Source organism: Salmo salar, chromosome 20 (assembly GCF_965601325.2).
Source record: "Salmo salar chromosome 20, fSalSal1, whole genome shotgun sequence".
Taxonomy (NCBI): domain Eukaryota; kingdom Metazoa; phylum Chordata; class Actinopteri; order Salmoniformes; family Salmonidae; genus Salmo; species Salmo salar.
Window position 1 is genome coordinate 50,601,895 of NC_138310.1, and position 16,144 is coordinate 50,618,038.

Here is a 16,144-nt window from a genome sequence, read left to right on the forward strand (position 1 = left end):
GAAAAAAATTGTTAACACCTATGCAGTAGCTTTAGCAATAATAATAATAATAATAATAATAATAATAAACATCTACTTTAGTAAAGAAAACAATTATGACAGGTGTGTTGTAATACAAACGAGTGGTGTCCACTGATTATTAAATGCAGTCTTTCTTCATTGTGAAGAGGGAAACCCCAGATATTCACAAAGTTTGTGATGAATGACAGGTTGTTTCTTCATGCTAAATAGATTTGGGGTTTAAAATTCAATTAAGCTGCTTTATTTTAGGGGTTTAGTGAAGGCGGGTCATTTTTGACCCTTAGGACAAGGGGAGTATACAGAATGTTAAGAGTACACAAGGGTTAACATGATTTTTGGCTACCTCATCTCTGGACTCCACACATACAATTATCTGTAAGTTCCCTCAGTCGAGCAGTGAGTTTTAAACACAGATTCAACCACAAAGCCCAAGGAGGTTTTCCAATGCCTCGCAAAGAATGACACCTATTGGTATATGAGTAAAAAGAAATAAAGCTTACATTGAATATCCATTTGAGCATGATGAAGTTATCCATGAAAAAAGTTTCAACCCAGCTTTTATTATTCCAAGTGTGCCAAATCCCAGTATCTCCCATATTCTAATTAACATCACTTTGTTTGGCCAAAGCAACAAACAAAAAGTCATAAAACTTCTCGCATTCGCGGATATAATCATTCCAACCTCCAACCTATCATTAACATTTGTAAATTAACATTTAGGGGGGACACCGATCCCGTCGAGGTTTTAACATTTGTTCACTCTCTATTTTTCCATTACGCTAATAGCTCTGACCCAACAAATCTTCTGAGGTCGACCAGTCACAGTGATAATGTACTGTAGATTGAACTTTTAGCAGGTATGGAGGTCCAATACAGCACGACTTGGAACGCTTCTCATCCAATCAGCATCCAGGATCTAAACAACCAATTTTATAATACAAGTTGCATCGAGGAGACACATACAGAACAGAAGCACACAGCACCGAACACACAGTACCCAAGCAAGTCACAACATCAGCTGCTACAGAATCACCCAGTGTCACAGATACAGATGCATCAAACTTTAACCATAACATTCAACACTGGCAGACATTTGATAGTGGCAGTTAAACAGGTCAAAGGTAGAAACATCAGTACTTAATTACAACAGATAATTGTAGACTAACAAGTGTACAGGGCCTTGGAAAAGTATTCATCCCCCTTTGCGTTTTTCCTATTTTGTTGCATTACAACCTGTAATTTAAATTGATTTTTATTTGGATTTCATGTAATGGATATACACAAAATAGTCCAAATTGATGAAGTAAAATGCCTGTCTGCCTGTCATCCGTTTTTGTTTTAAACGGAAAAGTGGTGCGTGTATATGTATTCACCCCCTTTGCTATGAAGCCCCTAAATAAGATCTGGTGAAACCAATTACCTTCAGAAGTCACATAATTAGTTAAATAAAGTCCTCCTGTGTGCAATCTAAGTGTCACATGATCTCAGTATATATATACACATGTTCTGAAATGCCCCAGAGTCTGCAACACCACCAAGCAAGGGGCACCACCAAGCAAGCGGCACCATGAAGACCAAGGAGCTCTCCAAACAGGTCAGGGACTAAGTTGTGGAGAAGCACAGATCAGGGTTGGGTTATAAAATAATATCAGAAACTTTGAACATCCCATGGAGCACCATTAAATCCATTATTAAAAAATGGAAAGAATATGGCACCACAACAAACCTGCCAAGAGAGGGCCGCCCACTAAAACTCAGGGACCAGCCAAGGAGGGCATTAATCAGAGAGGCAACAAAGAGACCAAAGATAACCTTGAAGGAGCTGCAAAGCTCCACAGCGGAGATTGGAGTATCTGTCCATAGGAAAACTTTTAGCCATACACTCCACAGAGCTGGACCTTACGGAAGAGTGGGCAGAAAAAAAACATTGCTTAAAGAAAGAAATAAGCAAGCACGTTTGGTGTTCGACAGTCCACCACAAGGATGGGCAGTGGATGTCCTGTTTGGGATCGCCATTCCGGACCGGTCGTCTGGTCGTCCAGACTGGAAGATCTGGGCAGTAACTTAGGCAGATGTTAACGTACATACACTCACAAAATATATAATTACATTAATTCCCCAATGAGCGGCGTTGTGGCACTAAGTGATGGTTGTATGGGGACTTTGTTTATGGCTCTATCGCTTCTTAAGTGTCAAGGTAACTGAACCGAAAAGGAATGAAAGCATAAACAAAAGATATACAAAATATAGTTCTCACACCAAAATCATCTAATTGGACTGTATTCTATATACATCCAATGTCCTGGCAAAATTACTCTATCACGGCATTGTCTCTAATGTCATGTCTAGGGTTTTCCTTCTTTGTTTGTTGCTTAAGCACTATCCTAAGTTGATAACTATATGATAAGTCTACAGCTGTCAGGCACTAGTTTTGGGCAGTCTACAGGGATGACCTATGGACTTCTGGGAACAAAACTGGTGATTACTGTAGCTGTAGAGTCAAAGGCCTCAAAGTAAATGTTCAACTTTACTAAGGCTGGTATTTTGTGATCCTAGGATGTGTCATTTCTGTTCAAGGTGTAAGCAGATCGACTTCTCAGGTTTTGAGTGGGCTTTTGACCTTTTTTCGCAACCTTTAAATCAGAGTCTATAGACGATGCCTATGGGCTTGTTTCTTGATCAAGCGGGCCCTGGATAGGGTCTCAAGTGAGAGCGGGAGAAATTTGAATTTTAACGTCCTTGCTAAGGGTGTTAATTCCTGCGGACCTGGTGCCCGGTGATTCATCGTCTAGTCCTTGTGACTTATCTTTTACCCATTTCTCAATATTCTCGCTTTAGTTCTTCACGTAGTGGAACTTCTAGAGAACATTGGTCTACGTTTTGATTGTCCTTTAACCCTTTGTTACCCTTGTGCTCTGACACTTTTTGTGGGTTGGGTGCAGGAACGTAGAGAACAGGTCGATTGTAGTGGTAGTCGTTTTGATGGCGACGTACTTTACAGTTATTTAGACCGCAGAGGTTATTGGAATCATGGTTTTGTGTTAGAAACCATTGTTGTGCATCATCTCTCAATGCTCCAATATCAAATCATCAAATCAAATGTATTTATATAGCCCTTCTTACATCAGCTGATATCTCAAAGTGTTGTACAGCAACCCAGCCTAAAACCCCAAACAGCAAGCAATGCAGGTGTAGAAGCACGGTGGCTAGGAAAAACTCCCTAGAAAGGCCAAAACCTAGGAAGAAACCTAGAGAGGAACCAGGCTATGAGGGGTGGCCAGTCCTCTTCTGGCTGTGCCGGGTGGAGATTATAACAGCACATGGCCTAGATGTTCAAATGTTCATAAATGACCAGCATTGTCAAATAATAATAATCATAGTAGTTGTCGAGGGTGCAACAAGTCAGTAACACAAGAGTAAGTGTCAGTTGGCTTTTCATAGCCGATCTTTGAGAGTACCTCTACCGCTCCTGCTGTCTCTAGAGAGTTGAAAACAGCAGGTCTGGGACAGGTAGCACGTCCGTTGAATAGGTCAGGGTTCCAGCAGGTCTGGGACAACAGGTCTGGGACAGGTAGCAGGTCAGGGTTCCATAGCTGCAGGCAGAACCGTTGGAACTGGAGCAGCAGCACGGCCAGGTGAACTGGGGACAGCAAGGAGTCATCAAGCCAGGTAGTCCTGAGGCATGATCCTAGGGCTCAGGTCCTCCGAGAGAGAGAAAGAAAGAAAGAAAGAGAAAGAGAGAATTAGAGAGAGCATATTTAAATTCACACAGGACACCGGAAAAGACAGGAGAAATACTCCAGATGTGACAGACTGACCCTAGCCCCCCGACACAAACTACTGCAGCATAAATACTGGAGGCTGAGACAGGAGGGGTCAGGAGACACTGTGGCCCCATCCGATGAAACCCCCGGACAGGGCCAAACAGGTAGGATATAACCCCACCTACTTTGCCAAAGCACAGCCTCCACACCACTGGAGGGATATCTTCAACGACCAACATACCATCCCGGGACAAGGCCGAGTATAGCCCACAAAGATCTCCGCCACGGCACAGCCCAAGGGGGGGCACCAACCCAGACAGGAAGACCACGTCAGTGACTCAACCCACTCAAGTGACGCACACCTCCCAGGGACGGCATGGAAGAACACCAGTAAGCCAGTGACTCAGCCCCCGTAATAGGGGTAGAGGCAGAGAATCCCAGTGGAAAGAGGGGAAACCTTCCACCTCAATACCTGATAATGCACCCTCTAACTGGAGTGAGTGCTCCTGGTCAAACTGCAAATCCGAGTGGTCAGGGCTCTTAGCGTTGTGACCTTTTGATGCCTCAAAGGCTGTGCTTGCGAGCTCTGAGTTGTAAGATAGGCAAGCCAACATGGGCTGCAGGGCCCAAGTAAGTAATGAAGGTGGGATACATGTTCGACAGAAACATTTGTTTGAATGTAACAGCTCTTCCATTCCTGTTTCAGTGAGTAGGCCAAAGTAAGCTGAACTAAGCCTATGATAGTAAGCTTGTGGGTGTTCGTTCCGAGCTTGTTTGATGGTGTTAGCCATCGTGTTTGCGAGTCACGGAACCACTGAATTCTAATTTCATTTAGCACGTGTTGTTGTTGTAGACAAATGAACCTCGTCACGTGTCTATTCAACGTTCGCTTCAACCGATAAACCCTGTCAGGACCCGTAGCGTTCGGGTAGCCATCCAATGCGTCCTCTATGTCAGCTAGGAATGTCTCAGTATCGTTTGGCTGACCTGGAACGAGGTTAAAGGTGGGGACATTCTTGACGAGTTCGTCAAGGTATTCCGCGCCAAGCAGGCGGTGAGGGTTGGCTTCCTCCTGTGGGAATATTGGGGCCGAAAGGCCAAGAGAAGCCGAGCTTTGGCTTTGCTGGCCAAGAAGCACCATACAACTCAGTACCAAATGGCCAAGACGAGAAGAGTGAGAGACACATGAGGGAGGCAAAGTCTGAAACCTATTGTCTTTACTCCTTTGAGTACAGGGCTCCGGTTCTAGACTTCCTCCAGATGGTACCTAAGGGTGGTATTATGCTGCATTGCAGAGTCCACTTGAGCGCTTAAAGTACTGATTTTGGACACGTGAGTACTGTGGGAGTTGGACATGAATGAATTTGCAAAAGCAAATTGAATTGATTAATCAATGATAATGATTAATCATACCTGGATAGGCTATCTGGGAATTAAACTTTAACCTTGGAAGTTAGTTCATTTAGGTTACTATTGGAAAGTTTAAAATGTCTAATTTAATTGGAAGAACCTTAAGGTATGTTCGACAATTTAACTTATTCAATTGACTGAGATGATGATATCCAATCATTTGAGTGTCTGGATTATCATAAGTGTAAAGAGTAGTTCAAATGTTAGGTTACATTCACCACTAGGTTCCCATATCCCTAAGGCCAAAGCCACATGGGATTCCCGATGGAGGCGGGACTTCCGTCAGTACTGGGGTTACTGAATGTGCTTTGCCAAAGCACATTTTACTGATTGATCAATTTTAATGATAACTCAAACCTGTATAGGCTATTTGGGAATTAAACTTTACATTAACCTGACGACCTTGTTGATCTAGGTTAATGTGAAAAGTTTAAATTGTCTCATTGTGAAAAACCAATCAATTTGGATATTATTTACAAGATCCACTTGGAAGGTAAATCTGGAAATTCCACTTGTTAGTTATTGAATGAGACATCGATATCCAAAGTACCGACATGTTGAACATGATCCACATTTGGTTGTCACCTAATTCTTTTTCAAGAAATGTACTTGCGATTCTTCACCACCAGGGGTCACAGATCACAGAAAGCTGAAATGAAACGGTAGTACAAAGGGTGGGACTTCCGTCACGCAAGGCAGGGGAATTTCAACGTGACACAGGAAAATAAAATGCTATTTTCCCTTTGTTAGCTGTAGCATCTAGTGCTAAGCTAATCCTATTTGCACAGAAATCTCACTTCCAAGCACAAAATAGGGTCCCCTTCACCATGAAAAGGGGGTTTACTAGTGATGTTTCACATTAACCCATTCGGCATACTATTTGCTAGCATTATATTACCAGAGCGCACGGTACATAAAACAGGTACGCCTGTGGTCTACCCACACTGGCTTCGCGCAGTAGGTGGACAGATAATACTTTGGCTCTGTCACCGAACAGATCTATCTTCTAATTTCTAACTTTACTGGCTCTATGCCCTTGCTCTAGAAATGAATAATGACCGACAGAAATCGTACAGTTTGGCCTCATTGCTCTGACACTATCGACACACGACCGGAGGCGCTTCCAAATAGCTTGTTCAAATGGAAACACACGCAACCAATATCTTTCTCTATTCGCATACAGCAGTCTGTCTGCACAATTCTGTTTGCACAATTGATATATTTGCATAATTCAACAGCAAAGTCTCGTTCTATCTTAGATTCCTCACACAGGGCACCATAATATGTTGTCTTTGGCATCATTAAATGTGAAGACTGTTATTTTATCAAATCAATTCTCTGTAATTATTATTTTACGTAATTAAACTAATCATGTACATTTTATTAACTAGGAAGTTGGGGCACCACGGAAAACCTTCAGATTACAAAGTTATAATTTTCAGAATATAACTCTTCAGATATTTTAATATCTGATCAATTAGTCTTCTATTAATGAATTATTCTTTACCTTACGTCAGTCTCATTTCAAACATTGTAGAATTCTTGGTTATCTGCATTAACCCGGCCTAAACTATGAGTCACCCATACACCAATTGGCTTAATCATTTATTTACCACCTAACTAAATAATCACAGAAATGCATAAACAAACAAACAGTAGATATCGGTTACTAACAATGATAGGGAAGATTCCCTAGTGGGCTAAACCGATATGATGGCTTGGTGGACAAAGGGAAGGGGGTGTGGACTGAGAGAGCGGGAAAGACAAAATGGATTCATTACACAGTCTAAAATGATATACATTGAAATGCTAATCCTTCACGCATGAACGGCCGATCATTCGAGAATAATTGCAAGTACATATTTACGGTGTATGTCATTGGAATTCAGTCCGTCTGCTGGAGAGTTTATCCCAGTCTCTCTCTGTCTTTCTGTTTCCATGAAGATCAGTCTTTCATGGTTAGAATGGATACTTCAGAGTACCATTCAGAAATGTTCTCATAGATAGATGTTTCGGCGGTTGTCGGTATTCAAATCCCAGGTTTAAATAATTTCTAGCTGCAGACTAGTAATTCGTATCTAAGATTTGCTCTTATTCTGTAGGGATCGATAGTCTCAGAGTTTAACCATTTCCAGCCGTGTAGCCAATGCTCCACGTGGTATAGTTTTCTAGTTTTGGTACTCAAACCTGTGCCACCTCAGCTTACACCGTGGTCTTAACTATTCACAATCACAGCTCACGCTCTGGGTTTGCTTCGTCTGAAGATAATTTTCTTAGGAGGGGCTTTAATTCGTAACAGTAGAAGAGGGTGGTTCCATGACGCCTGATCATGTCTGTGCTCACGGGGGCAGGCCAATGACTTGGTTAAACTTTAAAAGGAATACCATTCTCTCACATTAAAGGTTAAACATCACATTACATAATTTCACAAATAGTTTCATCTTTACTCATTCATTTTAAACAAGAATTAAATGCAAACCCCATAATTGAGAAATGTACACATTCAGAGATATAGTTACAGTTGATGTCGGAAGTTTACATACACTTAGGTTGGAGTCATTAAAACTTGTTTTTCAACCACTCCACAAATGTCTTGTTAACAAACTATAGTTTTGGCAAGTCTGTTAGGACATCTACTTTGTGCATGACACAAGTCATTTGTCCAACAATTGTTAACAGACAGATTATTTCACTTATAATTCACTGTATCACAATTCCGGTGGGTCAGAAGTTTACATACACTAAGTTGACTGTGCTTTTAAACAGCTTGGAAAATTCCAGAAAATGATGTCATGGCTTTAGAAGCTTCTGATAGGCTAATTGATATAATTTGAGTCAATTGGAGGTGTACCTGTGGATGTATTTCAAGGCCTACCTTCAAACTCTGTGCATCTTTGCTTGACATCATGGGAAAATCAAAATAAATCATCCAAGACCTCAGGAAAAAAATCGTAGACCTCCACAAGTCTGGTTCATCCTTTGGAGCAATTTCCAAACGCCTGAAGGTACCACGTTCATCTGAACAAACAATAGTACGCAGGTATAAACACTATGGGACCACACAGCCGTCGTAGCGCTTTGGAAGGAGACGCATTGTCTCCTAGAGATGACTGTACTGTGGTGCGAAAAGTGCAAATCAATCCCAGAACAATAGCAAAGGACCTTGTGAAGATGCTGGAGGAAACGGGTACAAAAGTATCTATATCCACAGTAAAACGAGTCCTATATCGACATAGGCCGCTCAGCAAGGAAGAAGCCACTGCTCCAAAACCGCCATAAAAAAGCCAGACTACGGTTTGCAACTGCATATGGGGACAAAGATTGTACTTTTTGGAGAAATGTCCTCTGATCTGATGAAACTAAAATATAACTGTTTGGCCATAATGACCATCGTTATGTTTGGAGGAAAAAAGGGGACGCTTGCAAGCCGAAGAACACCATCCCAACCGTGAAGCACATGGGTGACAGCATCATGTTGTGGGGGTACTTTGCTGCAGGAGGGACTGGTGCACTTCACTAAATGGATGGCATCATGAGGTAGGACATTTATGTGGATATATTGAAGCAACATCGCATGACATCAGTCAGGAAGTTAAGCTTGGTCGTAAATGGGTCTTCCAAATGGACAATGACCCCAAGCATACTTTCAAAGTTGTGGCAAAATGGTTTACGGACAACAAAGTCAAGATATCGGAGTGGCCATTACAAAGCCCTGACCTCAATCCTATAGAAAATATATGGGCAGAACTGAAAAATTGTGTACGAGCAAGGAGGCCTACAAACCTGACTCTGTTACACCAGCTCTGTCAGGGGGAATGGGCCACAATTCACCCAACTTATTGTGGGAAGCTTGGGGAAAGCTACCTGAAACGTTTGACCCAAGTTAAACATTTTAAAGGCAATGCTACCAATTACTAATTGAGTGTATGTAAACTTCTGACCCATTGGGAATGTGATGAAAGATATAAAAGCTGACATAAATCATTCTCTCTACTATTATTCTGACATTTCACATTCTTAAAATAAAGTGGTGATCCTTACTGACCTAAGTCACGGACTTCTTACTAGGATTAAATGTCAGGAATTGTGAAAAACTGAGTTTAAATGTATTTGGCTAAGGTGTATGTAAACTTCTGACTTCAACTGTATGTGCGTTTCCTGTCCTTCATGAGGTCACAAAATGAAACACACTCAACATAACTTTCTCTTATGTGTCCACGGACCATTCTCACACTCTCAAAGGTGGACATATTTTTTAAAACACCTATTCTGGGGATTTAGGAGTTTGGCCAAGTGAAATCCCTTGTTCTCTCTCTGTATTCTCTCTTTCTGCATGGCCAGGGGGAGAGAGTCTCCGCAAGGGAATTTATGACCTGAGATAACAGAACCTGGGTGTAGGAGTTAGTGAGAGAGGTGGGAGCCATGATCTACACCCAGGAAGGGCCACATCATGACAGTGCACATGGTGGAAATTAAAGGTAAATATTAAGTATTTCATGGGAAAAAATACAGTTACTAAAATGACTGTGACTAAAACCGCCTTTGAACGGGGTATGGTAGTAGGTGCCAGGCGCACCAGTTTGTGTCAAATCAAATCGTATTTGTCACCGTGAAATGCTTACTTACAAGTGAAATGCTTACTTACAAGCCCTTAACAATGCAGTTCAAGAAATAGAGTTAATAAAATATTTACTAAATAAACTAAGGTAAAAAAAATCGATTCAATCAAAAAGTAACACAAGAAATGTACATAACAATAACGAGGCTATATACAGGGGGGTACAGGTTCATTGAGTACTGAGTCATTGTGCGGGGGTACAAGTTAATTGAGGTCATTTGTAAAGTGACTATGCATAGATAATAAATATAGTAGCAGCAGTGCAAATAGTCTGGGTGGCCATTTGATTAGTTTAGTTGTTCAGCAGTCTTATGACTTGGGGGTAGAAGCTTTTAAGGAGCCTTTTGGTCCTAGACTTGGCGCTGCGGTACCGCTTGCCGTGCGCTACCCTCTTTAGCGCCTTACGGTCAGATGCTGAGCAGTTGCCATACTAGGCGGTGTTGCAACAGGTCAGGATAGTATCGATGGTGCAGCTGTAGAACCTTTTGAGGATCTGGGGACCCATTCCAAATCTTTTCAGTCTCCTGAGGGGGAAAGGTGTTGTCGTGCCCTCTTCACAACTGTCTTGGTGTGTTTGGACCGTGATAGTTTGTTGGTGATGTGGACACCAAGGAACTTGACTGTCGATCCGCTCCACTTCAGCCCCGTCGATGTTCGGCCCTCCTTTTCCTATAGTCCACGATCAGCTCACATTGAAGAAGAGGTTGTTGTCCTGGCACCACACTGCCAGGTCTCTGACCTCCTCCCTATAGGCTGTCTCATTGCTGTCGGTGATCAGGCCTACCACTGTATCGTCAGCAAACTTAATGATGGTGTTGGAGTCGTGCTTGGCCACACAGTCATGGGTGAACAGGGAGTACAGGAGGGGACTAAGCACGCACCCTTGAGGGGCCCCAGTGTTGAGGATCAGCGTGGCGGACGTGTTGTTGCCTACCCTTACCACCTGTGGGCGCCTGTCAGGAAGTCCAGGATCCAGTTGCAGAGGGAGGTGTTAGTCCCAGGGTCCTAGGCTTAGTGATGAGATTTGAGTACACTATGGTGTTGAATGCTGAGCTGTAGTCAATGAATAGCATTCTCACGTAGGTGTTCCTTTTGTCCAGGTGGAAAAGGGCAGTGAGGAGTGCAAAAGAGATTGCGTCATCTGTGGATCTGTTGGGGCGGTATGCAAATTGGAGTGGGTCTAGGGTTTCTGGCATAAAAGTGTTGATGTGAGCCATGACCAGCCTTTCAAAGTACTTCATGGCTACCGACGTGAGTGCTACGAGGCAGTAATCATTTAGGCAGGTTACCTTCGCTATCTTGGGCACAGGGACTATGGTGGTCTGTTTGAAACATGTAGGTATTACAGACTCGGCCGGGAAGAGGTTCAAAATGTCAGTGAAGACACTTGCCAGTTGGTCCACGCATGCTTTGAGTACACGTCCTGGTATTCCGTCTGGCCCCGCAGCTTTGTGAATGTTGACCTATTTAACCTTTTCATACGTGAGTTCCAAATATCTATAACAGTCGCCCCAGCGTGAGTTTTTTTATGCACGTGATAGAATGTTCTCTCCATTCCAGAATGTGATTGTTACGCAACAGTACATTTAATCCGCACTGCAGCCTGTTTTTATTTATAGGCTGTTTCAACTTGTCAATTTCAAATTATTTTCTAACAAGTTTTATTTTCTAAGAACAGTTTGAATTGAGGTGTGTTCCGCCTCCTCATTCGTTCACATAAAATTGAGTCCTTTTTACTTTTGCAGACAATACATTTTTTTAAACATTTCTGACCCGGACAAAATTCCCCAAGCACTTCCCAATTGTTTGTTCAGTTCAAGTCTGCAGACATTTGCGCATTTCCCGTCAGAACAGGATCTGTTCACATTTTCCATCTGTTGCCCGCATCGCAGTCATTGTTGTTTTCATTACTAATAACAACTTTGGAAATCTGTGCATTTCTATCAAAGTGCCTTATTACGTTATAATACTTTCTGTATGTCGTTTCTACTGTAGCTTACTGTGTGTATGGAGCATAATATATGTGTGTATATTCCTTATAACCACGGACATGCGATGTAACGTTACTCATGTCAAAACCTTTATGGTGTTATATTCAATCGTGCTTATGTAGCTAGCTACATAATTATTTTAGCTCTGTAAAACAATGCTAATTGCATCAGAGAAGTATTAGCTTGTGTTGTATTTTGAAGCTACCCTGGCCTTATGACTCCCAAGTGGCACAGCGGTCTACGGCACTGCATCTCAGTGCTATAGGCGTCACTACAGACACCCTGGTTCGAATCCAGGCTGTATCACAACCGGGCCATGATTTGGAGTCCCATAGGGCAGCGCACAATTGGCCTAGCGTCTTCCGAGTTTGGCTGGTGTAGGCCGCCATTGTAAATAATAATTTATTGTTAAATGACTTGCCTAGTTAAATAAAATAAAAAAGATATGACCATGGTTTGTTTTCATTTGGCCTATTAGCATAGCTCTGTTCTGCCCTGCCTTGCCCCCTTGTGGAGCTCAAAAGTTACTGTTTCTTACTGTTATAACTCAAATTTGTGATTTTGTCAATGCAATATAAAGTTTTTATTATGTTACTTCTTTGTAATATTGTTTTATTGCTATATCCTTATTGTATTCTAATTACTAATAATTCCTCTTTATTCTGTACTTTCAGAAACCACAAACCGTATTTGCCAATATCATAACTAGACATCTTTCGAGCTGCAGATTGAGGCCAGCTTTTGTATGCTACCGTACACTCCTTAACAGTTTTACTGGATGAAAACACATAGGTCAATATGTAAATCGTCAATTTTATTGCAGTAATGGTGGTGGTTGGTTGAACAACAAGTTTTACTAGAGGAAAAAAACCTGAATATGCATAACCCGTATTTCATATTCATGCAGTGACTGAACAACTGCATTTCCAACCCCACCTCTAAAGACATAGTATCATGGAAGGTCACCTGTCAAGTCACCTTTCAGGTCAGTCAGTCACTAATTGCTGCAGATATGCTCAATATTGCTTGAGCATATGATACTCCCCAAAGCATGGTGAAATACATAAAAGGTGTATCACAAGCTAAACACATGTATTTTGTCAACTTCCTCTGCTTTCTTCTCCTGGTGCCAGACAGGCAGACTTTGCAGTGCCTCTGTGTGCGACTACCTTGAGCAGCAGTTTGAGGGACTTTGCAGGGAAAATGCCGTGCTGTGAGGCTTAGGGGATTGTCCGCAGCAGGATGACCCCCAGTGGATGGGCGCCGATGGGTGTGGTGCTCCTCCAGCAGCTCTCTCATGAGGTTCTCTCTGTACTTTTGGTAGGTAATTACTTTATCTATGAGGGAGTGGGGAGGATGATGGAAGGGAGAGGATAATGAGGCAGTGGGGAGGTGGGTGAAATATTGTCACTATCATTGCATAATGGAACTGTATGCGAATTGTACTTCCAATTACAGTAATCATCTCACCTGTTAGTTAGTCTGGTTTGATTTTTCTCTCTCCCGTCAGTTGGTCCACCTTCCCTGTGGCCGACATGGTTGCTCTATGGACAGTGGAGAGGACATGGACGTCTCATTTGTCATGCCACTTTACTGCCAGCTGTTGACCGTTCTCCTTGAACTCCACCTCCCCTCTCTGTATCTTCCTGCATCCGAATGCCGGCATCCCCTTCCTGTTCGACCTGACTGTGCTACAGGCCCCTGTGCTGGAAGAGTGTGGGACTGCTGTACCAATTGTCCACATACAAAGTGTGTCCTTTGCTGATGTAACCAACTTTACATAGCCCCCCAGAAGAAAGGCACATGGACACCCGCACTTCAGGTTGACTTGGTTTTTATCTGCAGTAAAAGATATCAAACAGCGATGACAGGCATTGACAGGACGGTCACAGCCACACGTTCACTGCTCTCAGAATATCTCTCTCAGACTCAATCTACATAGTGATTGTATAGTATACATGCGTTGTGTTCAGAAAATAACAAAAATACAGAAAAGCATACTTGCAGTAAAAGATGTCAAACAGTGATGACAGGCATTGACAGGACGGTCACAGCCACACGTTCACTGGTTAGGTAGCCCACAATATATATTTTAGATAGGAGCAACAGTAGTGATACATACCTTCAATGTGAAGTGATATTAATCTACAAATACAGAGCACAAGTACAACCCTTTTATATAAACCGTTTAAGGTAGTAAGAAAATACACATTCACTTAATATTTCAATAAGTCACCTGCTAGCAAATCACCTGATGGCAATAGCTAGCGTGACATTGTAGTGCAGTGACCAACGGTGCTAGTTAGCTCATCATGAACATGGCTAGCTAAGCCAGCAAAAACTTGGTTAACTTGCTGAAATAGGTCTTCAATACATTAACTGCAAATTAAATATATACATAGCCACATTCGCTATTGACTTCAGGATATATTAACCAGTTTTCCAAAAACACTATTATGTTATACAGTACAGTTTTAAACAGTTTTTATATACAGAGGAAGGAAACACGAACCTACTCTCAGAACATCTCTCTCAGACTGAGGAGCAGGCAGACCAACTTCCCAAATAGGGGAGAAGCACTCAAAACCCACTAGTTGTTCTTTCAAAGAAAATAATACAAAAATGGTAAGTCGGAAGACCTCTCCTTTTACCACCTTCCTACAATGGCAGCAAATATTTTTATGAATTCAGTACCAGAAAATGAAAGGAAACTTTATTTACATCACCCCTTTTCCTGTATTGAATGGTTTCACCTACTACTCTACCGCGAACTGCAGCGTTCTTTGATATCTACATTGCGCGCTAAGGTCGATAAACTCTACATTTTCACTTTATGCTCACCCCTGCAGAATTCCATCAACCCATACAGACCTTAAAGACATTACTAGGGCCGGCACTTTAAACCTGTTAAAGAAATACCTGAATGGTAAACCTTAGCCATGGGCTATCCATAGGACTGTACAAAACATTGTACAAAGTAATAACGTGTCTTTTACACATCACCTTCACCCTTTCTGTCTAACCTAAACTGTCACTTGCACTCAACACTGAATACACATAGTCTACTTAATACTCTGTATCACTGATATCCAAGACTTTCAACAGGACATTTAGGAGTGTTGCTATGGGCTCTGAAATGTCAGGTTCTCTGACAAGCATTTTCATGGCTTCAATGAGTCTCTTTACTGGTCTAACAACCCTTCCGTACCTTGTACGTGTCACACTACCCACTAAATTATTCTTAGAGCTTTGTGAATTGACTGTATCGTGGGACTTGTCCATAACAATGTATTTTAGGGGAGATAGTCTGCTGCTTCGGGCCTGCTCACTTGGGCCAACTTCACAGACCCTGATACTATTCTGGGTGGTCGATTTGCTTGTATGAATTTGATCACTTGGGGCAAAGTCACTCACCCTTATACTGCTTTTGGAGGACGTTTCTATTTCATCAGCCAAGTGTTGCAATCTATCATCCTCAGAGTGGCAAGGGTCTCCTTTCTGGGTCTCTGTCACAATTGCTCTGAAATTCGGAATGCTCCTTGTGACCAGAGTCACTAGTTCTAGATTCCTGCTCGCTTTCAGAATCTCCCATTGACTCGGTTTCTCCATTACACTCTTGTCCTATCAACGAGGACCCGGAGGCGTCCATAGCCTCGTCCGAAGACCTCTCGTATTACCAACCTTACTACAATGGCAGCAAATATTTTTATGAATTCAGTACCACAAAATGAAAGGAAACTTTATTTATATCACCCCTTTTCCTGAAGTGAATGGTTTCACTTACTACTCTACTGCGAACTGCGGCGTTCTTTGATAATTTTCACAAAGTCTGCTTCCTCATGTTTGTATGATGGCAATTTAAATATACTCCATGTTATGAAGAGTGATCAGATGAATTGCACAAAAGCCCTGCCACAAAAGGACCAGCTGACATCATGTCAGTGATTCTCTCCTTAACACAGGTGTGAGTGTTGACGAGGACAAGGCTGGAGATCACTCTGTCATGCTGATTAAGTTCGAATAACAGACTGGAAGCTTCAAAAGGAGGGTGGTGCTTGGAATCATTGTTCTTCCTCTGTCAACCATGGTTACCTGCAAGGAAACATGTACCATCATCATTGCTTTGCACAAAAAGGGCTTCACAGGCAAGGATATTGCTGCCAGTAAGATTGCACCTAAATAAACAATTTATTGGATCATCAAGAACTTCAAGGAGAGCGGTTCAATTGTTGTGAAGAAGGCTTCAGGGCCCCCAAGAATGTCCAGCAAACGCCAGGACCGTCTCCTAAAGTTGATTCAGCTGCGGGATCGGGGAACCACCAGTATAGAGCTTGCTCAGG

General features: G+C 42.2%; 1 long non-coding RNA gene across 5 annotated transcripts; it reads right to left on the reverse strand.

The window, feature by feature from the left end:
- Positions 1 to 533: 533 nt before the first annotated feature.
- Positions 534 to 14,431, reverse strand: LOC106580730 (uncharacterized). Of its 5 annotated transcripts, none has more exons than XR_014381874.1 (3): positions 13,275 to 14,300; positions 12,974 to 13,141; positions 534 to 3,723 (listed from the first exon to the last, which is right to left on the reverse strand). It is a non-coding gene; the product is annotated as an uncharacterized LOC106580730 (long non-coding RNA). The 5 variants fall into 5 exon arrangements; XR_001322954.3 differs by lacking the exon at positions 534 to 3,723 and adding an exon at positions 14,321 to 14,431 and having other exon boundaries at positions 12,604 to 13,141; positions 13,275 to 13,949; XR_001322953.3 differs by lacking the exon at positions 534 to 3,723 and adding an exon at positions 14,317 to 14,401 and having other exon boundaries at positions 12,604 to 13,141; positions 13,275 to 13,949.
- Positions 14,432 to 16,144: the final 1,713 nt, after the last annotated feature.